The following is a 14,914-nucleotide window of genomic DNA, read 5'->3' as shown; positions in this document are numbered from 1 at the left end:
TACCAGCTGAGGTGATTCCTGAAGGCCCCGCCTTCTCAAACTTGACCCTTTATGGAGATCCTCAGGTTAAATCACCACCCATCAGCTCTCTCCCCTCAAAGGGCAAAGCTGCCTATGGGTCATCTGGGACTTTGGCGACTTCACTTTTACTTTGATCAGCAAACCAGGCGGTAACTTTCAGTGGTTAAATGGAGCTCCCTGAGCCCTGCGCTGAATTTTATCAGGGGATAATTTTCAATGATGTATCATTGATTCGGGGGCACCGCAGCTGCAGTCCAGGTTTCCAGTGAGGCCCCACTTGTGCCAATTTGCTGCACAAAAGCCTTGACCTGTGAGGAAACAGTTGAGGAGTGCCCATTGTTGGGGTTGTAGGTGAAAGCTAGGTGGGTGAGCTGTGCATGATGACAGTACATGATTCTGGTAAACAACTGAACCTATAAGCCTTGCACATTTAAAACACATCGCATAAAATGTGATAATTGACTTGCATGGCCTACTCTGCTGCAGAGACGTGAATATAAAGTTTATTTATTGTGTCATCTGCCCCTCCGCAATTGGGTGATGTGCAGGATATAGAATCATCAAATCGTAGAATCCCTATAGTGCAGAGGAGACTATTTGGCCCATCGAGTCTGCACCGACCCTCCAAAAGAGCACCCGACCTAGGTCCAATCCCCCGCCCTATCCCCATAAACCTAACTAACCTTTGGACACTAAAGGGCAAATTAGCGTGGTCAATCCACCTAACCTGCACATCTTTGAACTGTGAGAGGAAACCGGAGCACCCGGAGGAAACCCACGCGGACACAGGGAGAAAGTGCAAACTCCACACTGCCAGTCACCCGAGGTCGGAATCAAACCCGAGTCCCTTGCGCTGTGAGGCAGCAGTGCTCACCACCGTGTCACCTTGCCGCCCACAATGATATCATTCATTATCTAAAATATCCCAGTAAACACATCACAGGCAGCTACATAATTTGAGTCTCCACTTCATAAAAATATATAATCTATGAACTACTATATCATAGTTCCTGAAATTATCTGCCATCAATGTTATTATGACAATTGAAAATGCAGCTAACTCTTGTTTATGACATACATTGAAATATAAAACCTACTTTCCATGAAAATTTCTCCATATAATAAATAATATCAGGTAGCAGTCAGTTAATACAAGACAATAATACATTGTGACATTGTGGAACATGAATGTTACAGCAAGGACATTGTGTTGGGGGCAGTTTATCAAATTATCTGTACCCCTTGATTGGAGTGATGTCTTACAATTCATTGAGTGGCACCCAGTAACCTTTTTGTAATTGCTCGCAGGTATGCATTGTCTCCTATACAATACTCCTGTCTATATTACAGTGACACTGGGAGATAAATAATTAGAGAGGGCGGGGGATGGGAATTTAGACGGGGCAGAAAATATTGCAATAAAATGTGGCCGTAAAATAAATTAGAGATTTCAAACTCCATTGAAACCGAAGTTGTTTTCGAAACGGCACAAAAAAAAATGGCAGCAAACTGCAGACCCATGCGTGGAGGGAAGGAATAGAAATCAGGACTGAGCAGATTTAGGTGCCTACTTGTAAATAAAAGTAATGTAGAACGTTTGCTGATGAATCATTCAAGACCTTCTGTATTTACTGAGCTGTAATAGCATTCATCATTCTTGCTAGAGTCAAGCACGTTGAGTAGCCTTTCATCTCCCTTTGAACGAACACTAATACCCTCTCCTTCCACCAGCTTCTCCATCGAACAGATTTCCACTTAATCAATCTAACGGCACCATTGTCCGACACAAACGAGCGCGAAAAATAAACCCAAGCCTTTTTTCTCTCTCTCTTCCCCGCCCCCCGAAACTCTTTTTTCCCCCCCTCTTCATCTCCCCTTAATTGTTTTCACCTCTGAGGGATTAGTTTGGCCAGAGAGAGAGAGAGATGTCTCCAGCTCTGGGCCTTTTTGACATGTATTGCGAGGCTGCAAGTGAGCAAGCAGGGGCTGAGATCTGACAAATTTGCATCTCTTTGAATGTGACGCTTGAGAAGCCGAGCCGTTAGATTAAATTTTGCCTGCTGGAAAATGAGCAAGCCACTATCGTAGGTCTACTGGGAAGATCTTTATTCAGATTCTTGTTAGACTTGTTTATCAAGCTGACAGACTAGTCTTCTATGAGATAAAGGGCTTCTCCATCACTGGCCCTGACAGTGGTAAGACATGCAGGGAAATGAAAGAAGCAGGGAAAATATTATTAATAGATGCTGAGTTGATTTTCTTCTATTGCACGTCAAGAAGGAGCTGAGGCTTGATTGCAGCCTATGAAGTTCTGTCCAAAAAGAAGCTATTTTTCATTAAGTGATAGAAGGTCTTTCATGTTCTTGCTGAGTAGCTGAGATAAGTAATGCAGTCCTTTTTTTTAAAAGCCACTGATTTGCTATCAGTAAAGTACTGAAAGGGGGGGGGGAAGGAGAGGTGTGGAGAGAGACACACATCTTTCCTTCTCCAAGCTGCAGCAACCCCTTTTCCCATAATTTATTTGCCCATTCCAGGCCAGTCCTGTATATTCACAAACAAAAAAAAATATTTTGCTCCTCTTGGTGTGTGTGTGTACGCAGGCTGATTTCAAAGTCAAAGTGTCTGTAAATATATTACTGAGGTAAAATGTTGATAGCAAGTATAAGAGAAATGATTTAATACATTTCGGAGAGAAATATCAACGGCGGACTATATTCCTTTACTAATCTCACTCAGAGAAAGGAAGGCTTGAATACTCACTGAGGATTAATGCATCGTTATTGACTATGTACCAGAACTGTTTGTAATTTTAATCAAGATGTGCTGGGGTTATAATATCGTCTCTGTTCTGCCGTTAGTCTTAAGTCTGAATTACAGGACTTTTAAGAGTGCAGAAAAATGGGCATGACTGTTACTCAGTCCAATCTGTTCTAAAGTAATACAGATATGAACTACAGGCTATAAATTAGTACAGAAACAATGCACGCATATTACCATCTTAAATGCATGTACTCTGTCTAATATACTACCAAGTACCCAGCGATACAGATACTAAATGCAATATTACTCGGTATGAAGCTGGGTTAGGACTGCGTGTAATGTTAGAATCATAAAATGACACAGCACGGAATTGAGCCATTCGGCCCATCGTGCCTGAGTTAGCCTTTCAGCTATCCAATTAGTTTCACTCCTCTGCCTTGTAAATTTTTCCTCTGCCAGTGTTTACCCAATTTGTTTTTGAAATTCATCATTGCATCAGCATCCATTACTCTTTCAGGCAGTGACTTCCAAATCATAATATCTCGCTGTGTAAAAATATATGATTCTTCGTGTTGTCTCTGGTTCGTCCGTCAATTATCTTAAATCGGTGTCCTCTGGTCGCCACCCCTTCTGCCACTGGGAACAGGTTGTCCTTATTTATTCTATCGAAGTACCTCAAGTTTTGGACACCCCATCAAACTCCCCTTTCATCTTCTTCACCCAAAGAGGACTAACCCCATCAAACTCCCCTTTCATCTTCTTCACCTGAAGAGGATTAACCAGTTTCTCCAGACTTGGATGATCAGAGTTTATGGGGAGTTGAGAGCGCTTGAATGATTCTGGAGTTGACAAAAGGCATGAACAAGCCTATTTGCAGCAATTGGGTTGAGGCAAAAGGTGGAGGTGGGCTCTGTTCCAGAGGTGAAAGTAGTCCTCCTGGTGGTAGAGCAGATGTGATATCAGGAGCTCCCTTCAGGGCCAAAGAGGAGAACAACCAGGTTAGAAGAAAATCTGGCTCAAACTGAGGCAATAAATCAAAGGTGTTGGAGGAAGATGGTGTGACTGACTGTACTGTAAGTTGCTGAAAGGTTAAGGAAGGTGAGGAACGATAGCTTGCCACAATCACACCACCACTCTCTGGAATTCCTTTCCTAAACGTCTCTGCCTTGTTACTTCTCCGCCTTCAAAAGCCACCTCAAACATGCCTTCAGTTACCTCTCCTACCCCATTTCCCGCGCTGCCTGATGCCCTTGGCGGATACTTCAGGACATCCTGCTACATTTGCAGGCACTGTGTGAGCGCAAGTTGCTTTTGTCAAGTTGCTGTCAGGGCAAAATGAATGTTAATCTTCCAGAGATACTTTAAAGTAACACTGCTGTCACAAAAATAGTATTCCTTCTACTTCTGAGAAAAACCTGTCAGAGCGATAAAAAGCCACCATTAAACAACTCGCTCCTTAAAGGGACAAATTAATCCTGATCAGTCCACTCATTGTTGTTAAATTTGCTGGGACAATTTTTGGAGATGTTCCCTTAAACGTCATGCAGAAGATGAAAAGCAGAATTCCTTTGGGACCGGCATTTTTTTTCATCATTATAGGAAATGTTAGAACCATAAAATGCTCCATTTACTGATAATGCACCATTTTTACCTATTTTGCATAAATGCACTTTTAACAAATTGTCCAAACTGCAAAGAGGAATGTGAGTCACACTTTCTCTACAATTGTTTTGTCTAGGGAATTCAACCTGCCATGATGTGAATGCAAAGCTTTAACTGAAAAGTTACTTTGTGAAGGCGAGTTCCACCCTAATTATAGTCAACCTATTCTCAGTGCCATTGACTAACTGATTGATTAGTCACACCTGCTTGAACACAGTGGGGTTGATTTTAACCCTGGACAGACTGGGGCAGGCAGGAGTACAGCAAGTGTGAAATGCTTTTGTTGCAGAAAATATTGGGCCTGGGGAATTTTACCAGCGAGTCGTCACGGAAAGAGAAACATGCGCACTTTATCAGCGCATTGTTCAATGGGTCTCAAAGGCCGACCTAAAGCCTGAAGTGAGGCAGCACTGCCTTCTGCCTGACAACCTACAAATGATCTGAATGCCTGTAGCCGAGGGCCGCTTTACCTGGAGCTGCCAGCCAAATCAAGTCAGCTTGTGAAGGCAATCCTGCATGGTTTTACTCAGCAGGTTGGCCTCAGTTTGGATGTGGCTTCTGTTCTGCCCAGTTAAAATCATGTCAAAGTGTTTAGTACACCACACGACCCATTTGTATTGTGTGCAGTTTTGGTGGCCTTAGCTGAGGAAGGATGTTCTTGCTATGAAGGGAATGCAGCGAAGGTTTGCCAGGCTCATTCCTGGGATGACGGGACTGTCATATGAGGAGAGACTAAGTCGGTTTGAATTACATTCATTGGAGTTTAGAAGAGTGAGAGGGGATCTCATAGAAACTTGTAAAATTCTAACAGGATTAGACAGGGTAGATTCAGAAAGAATGTTCCCGATGGTGGGGGGAGTCCAGAACTAGGGGTCATAATTTGAGGATAAGGGGTAAACCTTTTAGGACTGAGGTGAGGAGAAATTTCTTCACCCAACGAGTGCTGAATCTGGAATTCGCTACCACAAAATGTAATTGTGACCAAAACGTGTGATTTCAAGAAGGAATTGGATATAGCTCTTGGGGCTAATGCAATCAAGGGATATGTGGGGTGTCATGATATCCAGATCAGCATATCATGGTGCAATCACACACACACTGATGGACAGGCATTTGGACCAACCAGCACACACACAACATCGCAGCCAATCACCAGTAAGAGCACACGCACTATCAAAGGGGGAACACAAGAGTTCCCTCTCATTCTGGTAGGAGACAGCTCGGGACACAGAGATTGCAGTGTGACACTCAGACATAGACCATGTGCTGAGTGCCTCACCAACATTAGTGATAGGGCTAGGTCCATAGGTTAGCTGGTAGCGAACGTACCCAAGTCTATAGTTAGTTGCATCTGTTAGTTAACATAATAAAATCAAGTTGTACCATCTACAGCCGTGTTGGCTCATTTGTGTATCAGGACACCCAACACGACATGATACCACGAGTGGACACAGACCAGCGACTGTGAGACCTACCTGCACCATTTCAGCCATCCGCCATCCTGATCCATGGAAAGCATCAGCCCGCCGCAGCCGCTCCGGATTGCTGGCAATCTAGGTGTAAACTGGAAGGTTTTCAAACAGCGCTTCCAGCTGTTCCTCGAGGCCACAGACAGGGAAAATGCATCGGACACCAGGAAGGTAGCCCTTCTCCTCTCCACGGCAGGGCAACACGCCATCCACGTCTTTAACTCCCTGGAATTCACGGAAGGCGAGGACAAAAAAAAATACAAAACGGTGCTGCTCAAGTTCGAAGAACACTTCAGCGTGGAAGTAAATGAGAGCTTCGAACGGTACCTATTTCAGCAGCGCCTGCAGGGTAAGGACGAACCTTTCCAATCATACCTAACACACCTCCGCATCCTTGCGCAATCCTGCGGCTACGGGGCACCTCCGACTCCATAATAAGGGATCAGATAGTTTTTGGGGTTGTGTCAGACACCCTACGCCAGCAGCTCCTTAAAGTGAAACAACGCACCCGGCCCGGACGAGGGCGGCCATTTTGCGCACTTTCCAAGGCCTCCCGTGCTTGTACGTGCCAAAAGAGGGGACGCTGAGGCAGAGGAACACGATGCGCAGAACCACACCACGCATGCGCGGTGGCACAACGAACGTTACGAACGTAATGACGTCACGACGTGCAGCAACTGTGGATCTGCACATTTAAAGCGGCAATGTCCTGCTAGAACCCAACAGTGCCTACGCTGTGGCAGGTTAGGCCACTATGCTGCCTGTTGTCGAGCACCTCAACCTGCCAACTCGCAACAATTCCGCCAGTCTCGCAGGACCGTGCGGGCCATTCAGCCTACATTCACTGGCTCACCTCCAGACACCTTGCAGACTGGCGACACTGACGACAGCAAGCCCTTCCACATTGCGGTCATCCATAAGAACAGGCTGTCCCCAAGTAGTCACCACCAGCAGCTGCCAGTCCACATCATTGATCCGGACGAGGAGTGGTGTGCCACCCTGACGGTCAACCGATCCCAAGTCACATTTCGCCTGGACACTGGTGCCTCTGCTAATCTGCTCGCATGGCCAGCTTTCCAGGCATTATAGGTCAAACCATCCATTCTACCTTCCCACTGTCAATTGGTGGATTACAATGGGAACGTCATCCCAGCCACGGGGTCCTGCCAGCTGGATGTCACCCACAACTCGCGCACGGCCAAGCTGTCATTTGAGATCGTAGGATACTCAAAGGACTCTTTGTTAGGCGCACAGGCGTGCAAGATTCTTCACCTCGTTCGGCGAGTCCACACTTTGTCTACTGACGGCACATCGGACTTTCCAGATATAGACTTTAGGGCGCAGCTCCACTCACTCCTTGCGCACAATCAAGAGGTTTTCGGGGGCATGGGCACACTGCCCTACACGTACAAAATACGGCTCAAACCGGATGCCACCCCAGTCATTCACGTCCCTCGTAGGGTCCCAGCACCCCTCAAGGACCACCTCAAGCAACAGCTGCAGGACTTCCAGAACCAAGGAGTGCTTTCCCGGGTCACGGAACCAACGCCATGGGTCAGCTCCATGGTGTGTGTGAAGAAGCCATCCGGCGAGCTCGGGATCTGTATTGACCCGAAAGACTTGAATTCCAACATCATGAGGGAGCTTACTACCCTATACCTAAGCGGGAAGAGATCATGAGCGAAATGGCTCGGGCAAAAATATTTACCAAGCTTGATGCCTCAAAGGGCTTTTGGCAGATTCAACTGGATCCGCCCAGCCGGAAGCTCTGCACTTTCAACACTCCATTTGGCAGGTTCTGCTATAACAGAATGCCATTCAGCATCATTTCTGCTTTTGAAGTGTTCCATCGCATCGTGGAACAGATGATGGAGGGCATCGAAGGGGTACACGTCTACGTAGATGATATTATCATCTGGTCAATAACACCACAGGAGCACATCAGTCGTCTCCAGCGTGTCTTTGCACGTATCCGAGATCAGGGCCTGCGCCTTAACCGAGGTAAATGCTCTTTTGGCCAGACTGAACTGAAGTTTTTGGGGGACCACATCTCCCGGTTGGGTGTCCGGCCGGATGCCGACAAGGTGGCAGCCATCACGGCCATGCAGCGGCCGTCAGACAAGAAGGCAGTGCTACGCTTTCTCGGGATGGTCAACTTCCTGGGGAAGTTCATTCCCAACCTTGCTTCACACACGACTGCTCTTCGCCACCTGGTCAAGAAGACCATGGAGTTCCAGTGGCTGCCTGCACACCAGTGTGAATGGGAGGAGCTCAAGGTCAAGCTCACCACCGCCCCGGTATTGGCGTTTTTCGACACCACACGGGAGACAAAGATCTGCACGGATGCCAGCCAATCGGGTATTGGTGCGGTCCTCCTGCAACGGGACGACACCTCATCATGGGCTCTGGTCTATGCCTCGCGGGCCATGACCCCCACAGAACAGCGCTATGCGCCGATCGAGAAGGAGTGCCTAGGATTGTTGACGGGCATTGACAGGTTTCATGACTATGTCTATGGTCTTCCGCAGTTCACTGTAAAGACCGACCATCGCCCACTGGTCGGCATTATCCAGAAGGATCTAAACGACATGACCCCTCGCCTCCAGCGCATTCTGCTCAAGCTCCGGAGGTATGACTTTCAGCTTGTCTACACCCCGGGGAAGGAGCTTATCATCGCAGATCCTCTGTCTAGGGCGGTCAACACACAGTCCGACCCCAAGGAGCTCGTGTGCCAGGTCGAGGCACAGATAGCCTTCACATTGGCCAATCTGCCGGCCACTGATGCATGTCTGGCCCACGTTCGACGTGAGACTGCGGCTGACCCCCTGCTACAACGTGTGATGTGCCACATGTCAGAAGGGTGGCTAAAGGGGCGGTGCCCACAATTTTACAATGACCGGGACGACCTGGCCATCGTTGATGGCATCCTCTTAAAATTGGATCGGATTGCGATACCACACAGTATGCACCAGCTTGTCCTCGAGCAACTGCATGAAGGCCATCTCGGAGTCGAGAAGTGCAGACGGATGGCCCGAGAGGCTGTGTACTGGCCGGGCATCAGCGACGACATCATCAACATGGTGCTCAACTGCCCTACCTGCCAGAGGTTTCAGCCAGCGCAACCCCCTGAGACACTTCAGTCCCACGAGTTGGTCACTTCCCCCTGGTCGAAGGTCGGTGTCGACATCTTTCACGCACTCGGCAGGGACTACGTTATTATCATTGACTATTTCTCGAGTTACCCGGAGGTCATACGCCTGCACGACACTTCATCATCTGCTGTCATCCGGGCATGCAAGGAGACCTTCGCTCGCCATGGCATTCCGCTCACCGTCATGTCTGACAACGGACCTTGCTTTGCGAGTCAGGAATGGTCTTCCTTTGCCACTGCCTACAACTTCACGCATGTGACGTCCAGTCCGTTGTATCCTCAATTGAATGGCAAGGCAGAGAAGGGCGTCCATATTGTTAAGAGGCTTCTCTGCAAGGCTGCTGATGCCAGGTCTGACTTCTGTCTAGCCTTGCTGGCTTATCGCTCGGCCCCACTGTCCACGGGCCTGTCGCCGGCTCAGCTCTTGATGGGTCGCACCATCAGGACAACTGTTCCGTCCATTCATGTCCCTGACCTCGATCATGCCCCGGTCTGGCGGAAGATGCAGCAACAGCGCGATCAGCAGAAGGTGGCACATGATGCTCGGGCGACTGATCTTCCTGCCCTGGAGCCTGGCGACAATGTCAGCATACACCTTCCGGATAGTGGCTGGTCAGCAACGGCCGAGGTTCTCCGCCAGGTGGCTCCCCGATCATTCGTTGTTCGCATGCCTGATGACTCTGTTCGCCGCCACATTTGGCGGGCCCTTCGTTTGACTCCGTGCTCGCTACGACACTCTGCACCGGTGCCATGCCCTCCTGTTGCCTCTGATGTCGACTTTGTTGAGCTTCCTGCCATGATGCATTTTCCTCTCTCGCCCGTCGATAGGCCCATTCCTCAGTCGGTGGCTCCTGACCCACCCTTGTGGTGGTCAACCCGAATTCGTCGCCCACCTGAGAGATTGAACTTATGAGTCTGTTTCGGTTTCTTTTGTTCCATTGGACTTACTGAACTGGTTTACAGTACTGTTGACATGTTTCTATTATCGTTCTGTGTTTGAGAGTTTGCATTTGTTCCGTTCTTGGTACACTTTTGTTCTTATGTTGCACCTGACATCTTCCTATGTATATAGTTAGCCTCATGTACATTTTGTAGTTAATCTCTCACACACATAATTTAGTTGCACCCAGTACACAATCTTATTTATTTATCATGCAGGCACATATTTCTTGTGAAAAGGGGGGATGTCATGATATCCAGATCAGCATATCATGGTGCAATCACACACACACTGATGGACAAGCATTTGGACCAACCAGCACACACACAACATCGCAGCCAATCACTAGTAAGAGCACACGCACTATAACAGGGGGAACACGAGAGTTCCCGCTCATTCTGGTAGGAGACAGCTCAGGACACAGAGCTTGCAGCGTGACACTCAGACATAGACCATGTGCTGAGTGCCTCACCAACATTAGTGATAGGGCTAGGTCCATAGGTTAGCTGGTAGCGAACGTACCCAAGTCTATAGTTAGTTGCATCTGTTAGTTAAATAAATAATAAAATCAAGTTGTACCATCTACAGCCGTGTTGGCTCATTTGTGTATCAGGACACCCAACACGACATGGGGAAGGCGGGATCAGGGTATTGAACTTGATAATCAGCCATGATCATAGTGAATGGTGGAACAGGTTCGAAGGGCAGAATGGCTTCCTCCTGCTTATATTTTCTATATATGTTTGTATGAATTTGCATAATGACGCGTCAGCTAATTTCCATCTGACACCCCCCCCCCCAAATCAGTGCACAATTGGAAGGATTTTCAGCAGAGATTTGAAGCTGGTTATGTGTTGAATCGCTTGTTTATTTCTTACAGTCTCTCCCCAGACCAGTTCAACACCATTTACTGAGTGAACGTGTCTTCCATTCCCCCCCTCAATGTGTTATATTTTGCATTTATCTGTTCGAATTTTGCAAACATGAAAATTTAGTTTCAGTCCTTGTGATATTTCTTGGTTGCTTCACTTGTGTTACTTGACCAACTCTCGTTACATTTCAGAATCCAGATTAAGAGTGCACTTGGGGCTATCGGCATAATGTACCAGGCCCAACTGATTCCTCCATTACAGCCAATTTGTTGTCTACTTGCAAACCATTACCCATGATACCCATTGCTTTCAACTTGTGTGGTAACCTTTCAAGTTGGGACCTTTCAAAAATTTTCCAGAAGCTTAGGTGTGCGATGCAATTGAGATGTCACTTTCTCATAATAGTCAAGAAACATTATTGGGCAGTATTGAGACTATGGGAGGACTTCGGCAGGCAGGATTGGCATCAGGAGCAGTAAAACCCAAAATACGATTTATGCTGGAGGGTTTCCCCACTGTGGTTGTCCCTGCCCAGCGCCAATAATATTCATCATCGGGATTCCCATTCGAACATATCAGCATCTGACGATCAGGCCTTTATTCAGGTCGGTTTAAGGGCACGCTGACGTGATTCACGACAGGCCTCCCATGGCGTGCACCTAGCAAGGTTCAAGGGTTCAGGTGAGTGTATCGCTCAGGGGGGAGAGGGACATGCCCAGATATTGCCCTGTGGTGCTGCCTGGGCATTGCCCCCAGCATTGCCTGGGTACTGCCACCTGGCTTTGTCCGGGCAGTGCCTTGGGGCAGTGTCAGGGGCCGCACGAGGGGGCAGTGCTGGGATGGTGCAGGGTGGGGGTAGGAGGAGTGGGGTGAGGGCTGGTTGTGGTCTGCAGTCTGTGGGGAGGGGCGTTTCATGAGGGTGTATTCCATGGGGTGGTTGTTCTGTGGGGGAGGGTGCCGTGTGGGGGTGTTCTGTGGGGGGGGGGGGGGGAGGAGATTGTTCCATTGGACGTTGGGGGGGGAGGGATTTTTCCGTGGGGGAGGGCATTGCATGTGGGATGTTCTGTGTGGGTGGGGGGTTGTTCCATTGGGGGCGGGGGTGTAAGGGTATGTGGTGTGTCCTGGTGGTGACAGGGTGTACCGTGGCACCCTCTGAAAAAGGGTGTCCCGATCTTTTGAAACCTAAGTTGCTGCAGGACGGGCTCTGTCAACTTTATGTCGTGGGACCTATCCCTTCATTTTCTTATCAATTATGACCCGAACGAAATGGTGGAGAAAGCCGTCATTGGGGCTGGTGGCCTGAATGCCATCCACCTGCTGCGCCACTCTGCCAAAGTATGGGAAAACCTTGCCTTATATTGAGAGTTTATTAGGTATGTTTGAATATGGAGTGTCCCAGGTTCCCCACAACAATCAATTCCATTTGTCCATTTCTTGACACAAGGTTAATTGCAACCTCACTGATTGTTTGTATCCGAGTGGGACTTCCCTGATTGAATCATCCCCACTTCAAGAAAAGTGCGTACGGTGGACTTTAGGTAAGGGGTAGGTTGGGCATTCTTGTAACATTCATCATGTTTTGTCTGTTTTCATGCTGCAATCTTTGACAGGGCTAAGGATTAATGGCAGGATGGACTAGAGATCTGGGAAGATGCAAATTCCATTCAAAATCCTTAGCAGACCATTTGGAATTTGAGAGCTGTTGTATTGGGAGGGCAGGAGGTGTCGGGTGACTGAGGGCATGGGATGGACAGGGGGTTTGGAGTGACTGGGGTAGCGGGTGGGGGGGGGGGGGGGGGGGATACGCGGTGAGAAAGAGGAATAACCACCCGTAGGCACAAAGGCACAAACAATGCTTCTTTTCCATGTTCCACACTGATGCATATACTTACTGTGGGCACATTCAGTTCTCTGTATAAGCCCTACTGTTTTGTGCTATTAGTTTCATGCCTGTGGGATTTTCAATTGTGTGATGTTAAAGGGTAGGCTGTGTACTGTTTAGTTATTCAAATGGATGCCATTGCCAAAGTGGAACAGGTAATTCTGCTTGTACCTTCATCAGCATTCTTTCTCCAAATAATGTGACTGTAAAACAAATGCATCCTCATTGTTGTTTATGGGATGTTACTGGCACAGGATGGCTCACGTGTGCGAAGTACCACACTCCAAAAAAAAGGTTAATTGATTGTCTGAAGTGCTTCGAAACGTAATAAGGTTCCATCCGAGTGCAAATTGGTAAGTATTATTGTTTATTATTGTCGCATCAGGCAGGCATAAAAAAGAACAATCAAGAAAATCTCTTCTTGGGGAACACAGTGGCACAGTGGTTAGCACTGCTGCCTCACGCCGCCGAGGTCCCAGAATCCATCCCAGGTCCGTGTGGAGTTTGCACATTCTCCCCGTGTTTGCGTGGGTTTCGCCCCCAAAACCCAAAGCTGTGCAGGGTAGACGGGTTGGCCATGCTAAAAGTGCCCCTCAATTGGGAAAAAAAAGATTGGGTACACTAAATTTATAAAAGAAAGAAAAACTCTTCTTTCCCCCCCCAACCCGCAAAGGAGCATTTTTGTCATTTATGCCACCATTCAAATTCCATTGCTTAGTTAGACTCTGCAACACTCCTGGGGTTTTGACCACCCTACGTGTCTCACACAAGGCAGGGGCATTCACATTCTCACTTTCCCCATGTGAAACACCCTGTAACAGCTGAGCGAGCAGCTGAAAACCAACCTAATTAAGTAAATGTAACACGAGTGACAGGAAGCATTTGGACATTGTACACCCGGCTTTTTGGATGGGAGTATCACAGAGAAGCACTTTGCCTATCAGTCCTTCATTATGACTGTTCCGTTTCAGGAAACAAAGTTACGATGCAGCCTTTTAATTGTGGAGTGGAGAAATGGGGAGGGGGGGGCTCATTTTTTCGCTTCCAGATGGCTGTCAATCCATCTATATTCACTTGTACTTCGCTGTCTTAGCCCTTACCTCCCACTAAAAGCGGCCAACCCAAGAACTTCTCCAAACAAAGCTCATTAAGGGTTAACCCTTTTACTGGGTCATATTGCTTCTGGGCCGACTTGAAGGCGCAAAGCTGGCAGATTGGCTGCTTCCTAATACATGAAAAACTGACACTTTCCATCACTGAGGGAGATAGAGACACTGCAGGTGTGTGAGGCTGAACTCACACAGTGCCCCAGTGGAGAAATAACACTATGATAATTCATGCTAACATCTCACAGCACAGGTTGACTCGAGGTTTTTTTTTGCTGGCGAGCGTCTCATGCTGTTTTCCCTGATTCCTGCTTCCTCGTTAACCTGAGCCTGGTCCATGCAACATCTGCGGGATCTGTACTATTAGCTTACACAGATTGAGGTGCCAGCCTAGGGATTTGGGGGGCAATAGCATATGCAGATTGGGCCGCGGAGCAGCAAGGTAGGAGAGAGAGAGGGGGGAAAAAAAGGGCTCTCTCATTTAGCTTCGGCCTACTACCTTCTGTTTGAATTCGATTAGATCGCAGAGCTATAAAGTCACAGGGTGGGGAGTTCTGTGTCATTACATTTCATGGCTCCTGTTTAAGGCCATTTGATTACAATATGGAAGCACTTACAAGCAGACGTTTGCAGATGTGTAAGGGAGCCCGCTGGCATTACTCTAAAATTGATTTGCTTAATACAGAACAAGACATTAACCTCTTCAGTGCTGCAGTACATTTCGTATTTGTGGGGGTTTGGGGTGGGGGGGGGGAAGTAAATAAGATGGGAATTATTTTTAACAATCTTTAACAGGATCTTTCTGGAATTTACCAATTGAAAATAACACCACAGGTCCTGTCATGTATTCCTAGGTACATTTTAATTCTTTACGCTGTGCTTCATATCGCTGCTTTCAAATTTAGTTGCGATTAGAAACCACTCTGTGAACATACTTTTTAAATCTATGAAATGGCTGCCTGAATTATATGTAGAAGTATTTCAAACCTTAACTCTGCATTGTGGTACGTGTTAGATATATCTAAGTGGAGGTCAGATGATGATTGTAAAC

This window comes from Scyliorhinus torazame, chromosome 2 (genome assembly GCF_047496885.1).
Source record: "Scyliorhinus torazame isolate Kashiwa2021f chromosome 2, sScyTor2.1, whole genome shotgun sequence".
In the NCBI taxonomy this organism is placed as follows: Eukaryota; Metazoa; Chordata; class Chondrichthyes; order Carcharhiniformes; family Scyliorhinidae; genus Scyliorhinus; species Scyliorhinus torazame.
This window is presented reverse-complemented; position numbering follows the sequence as displayed.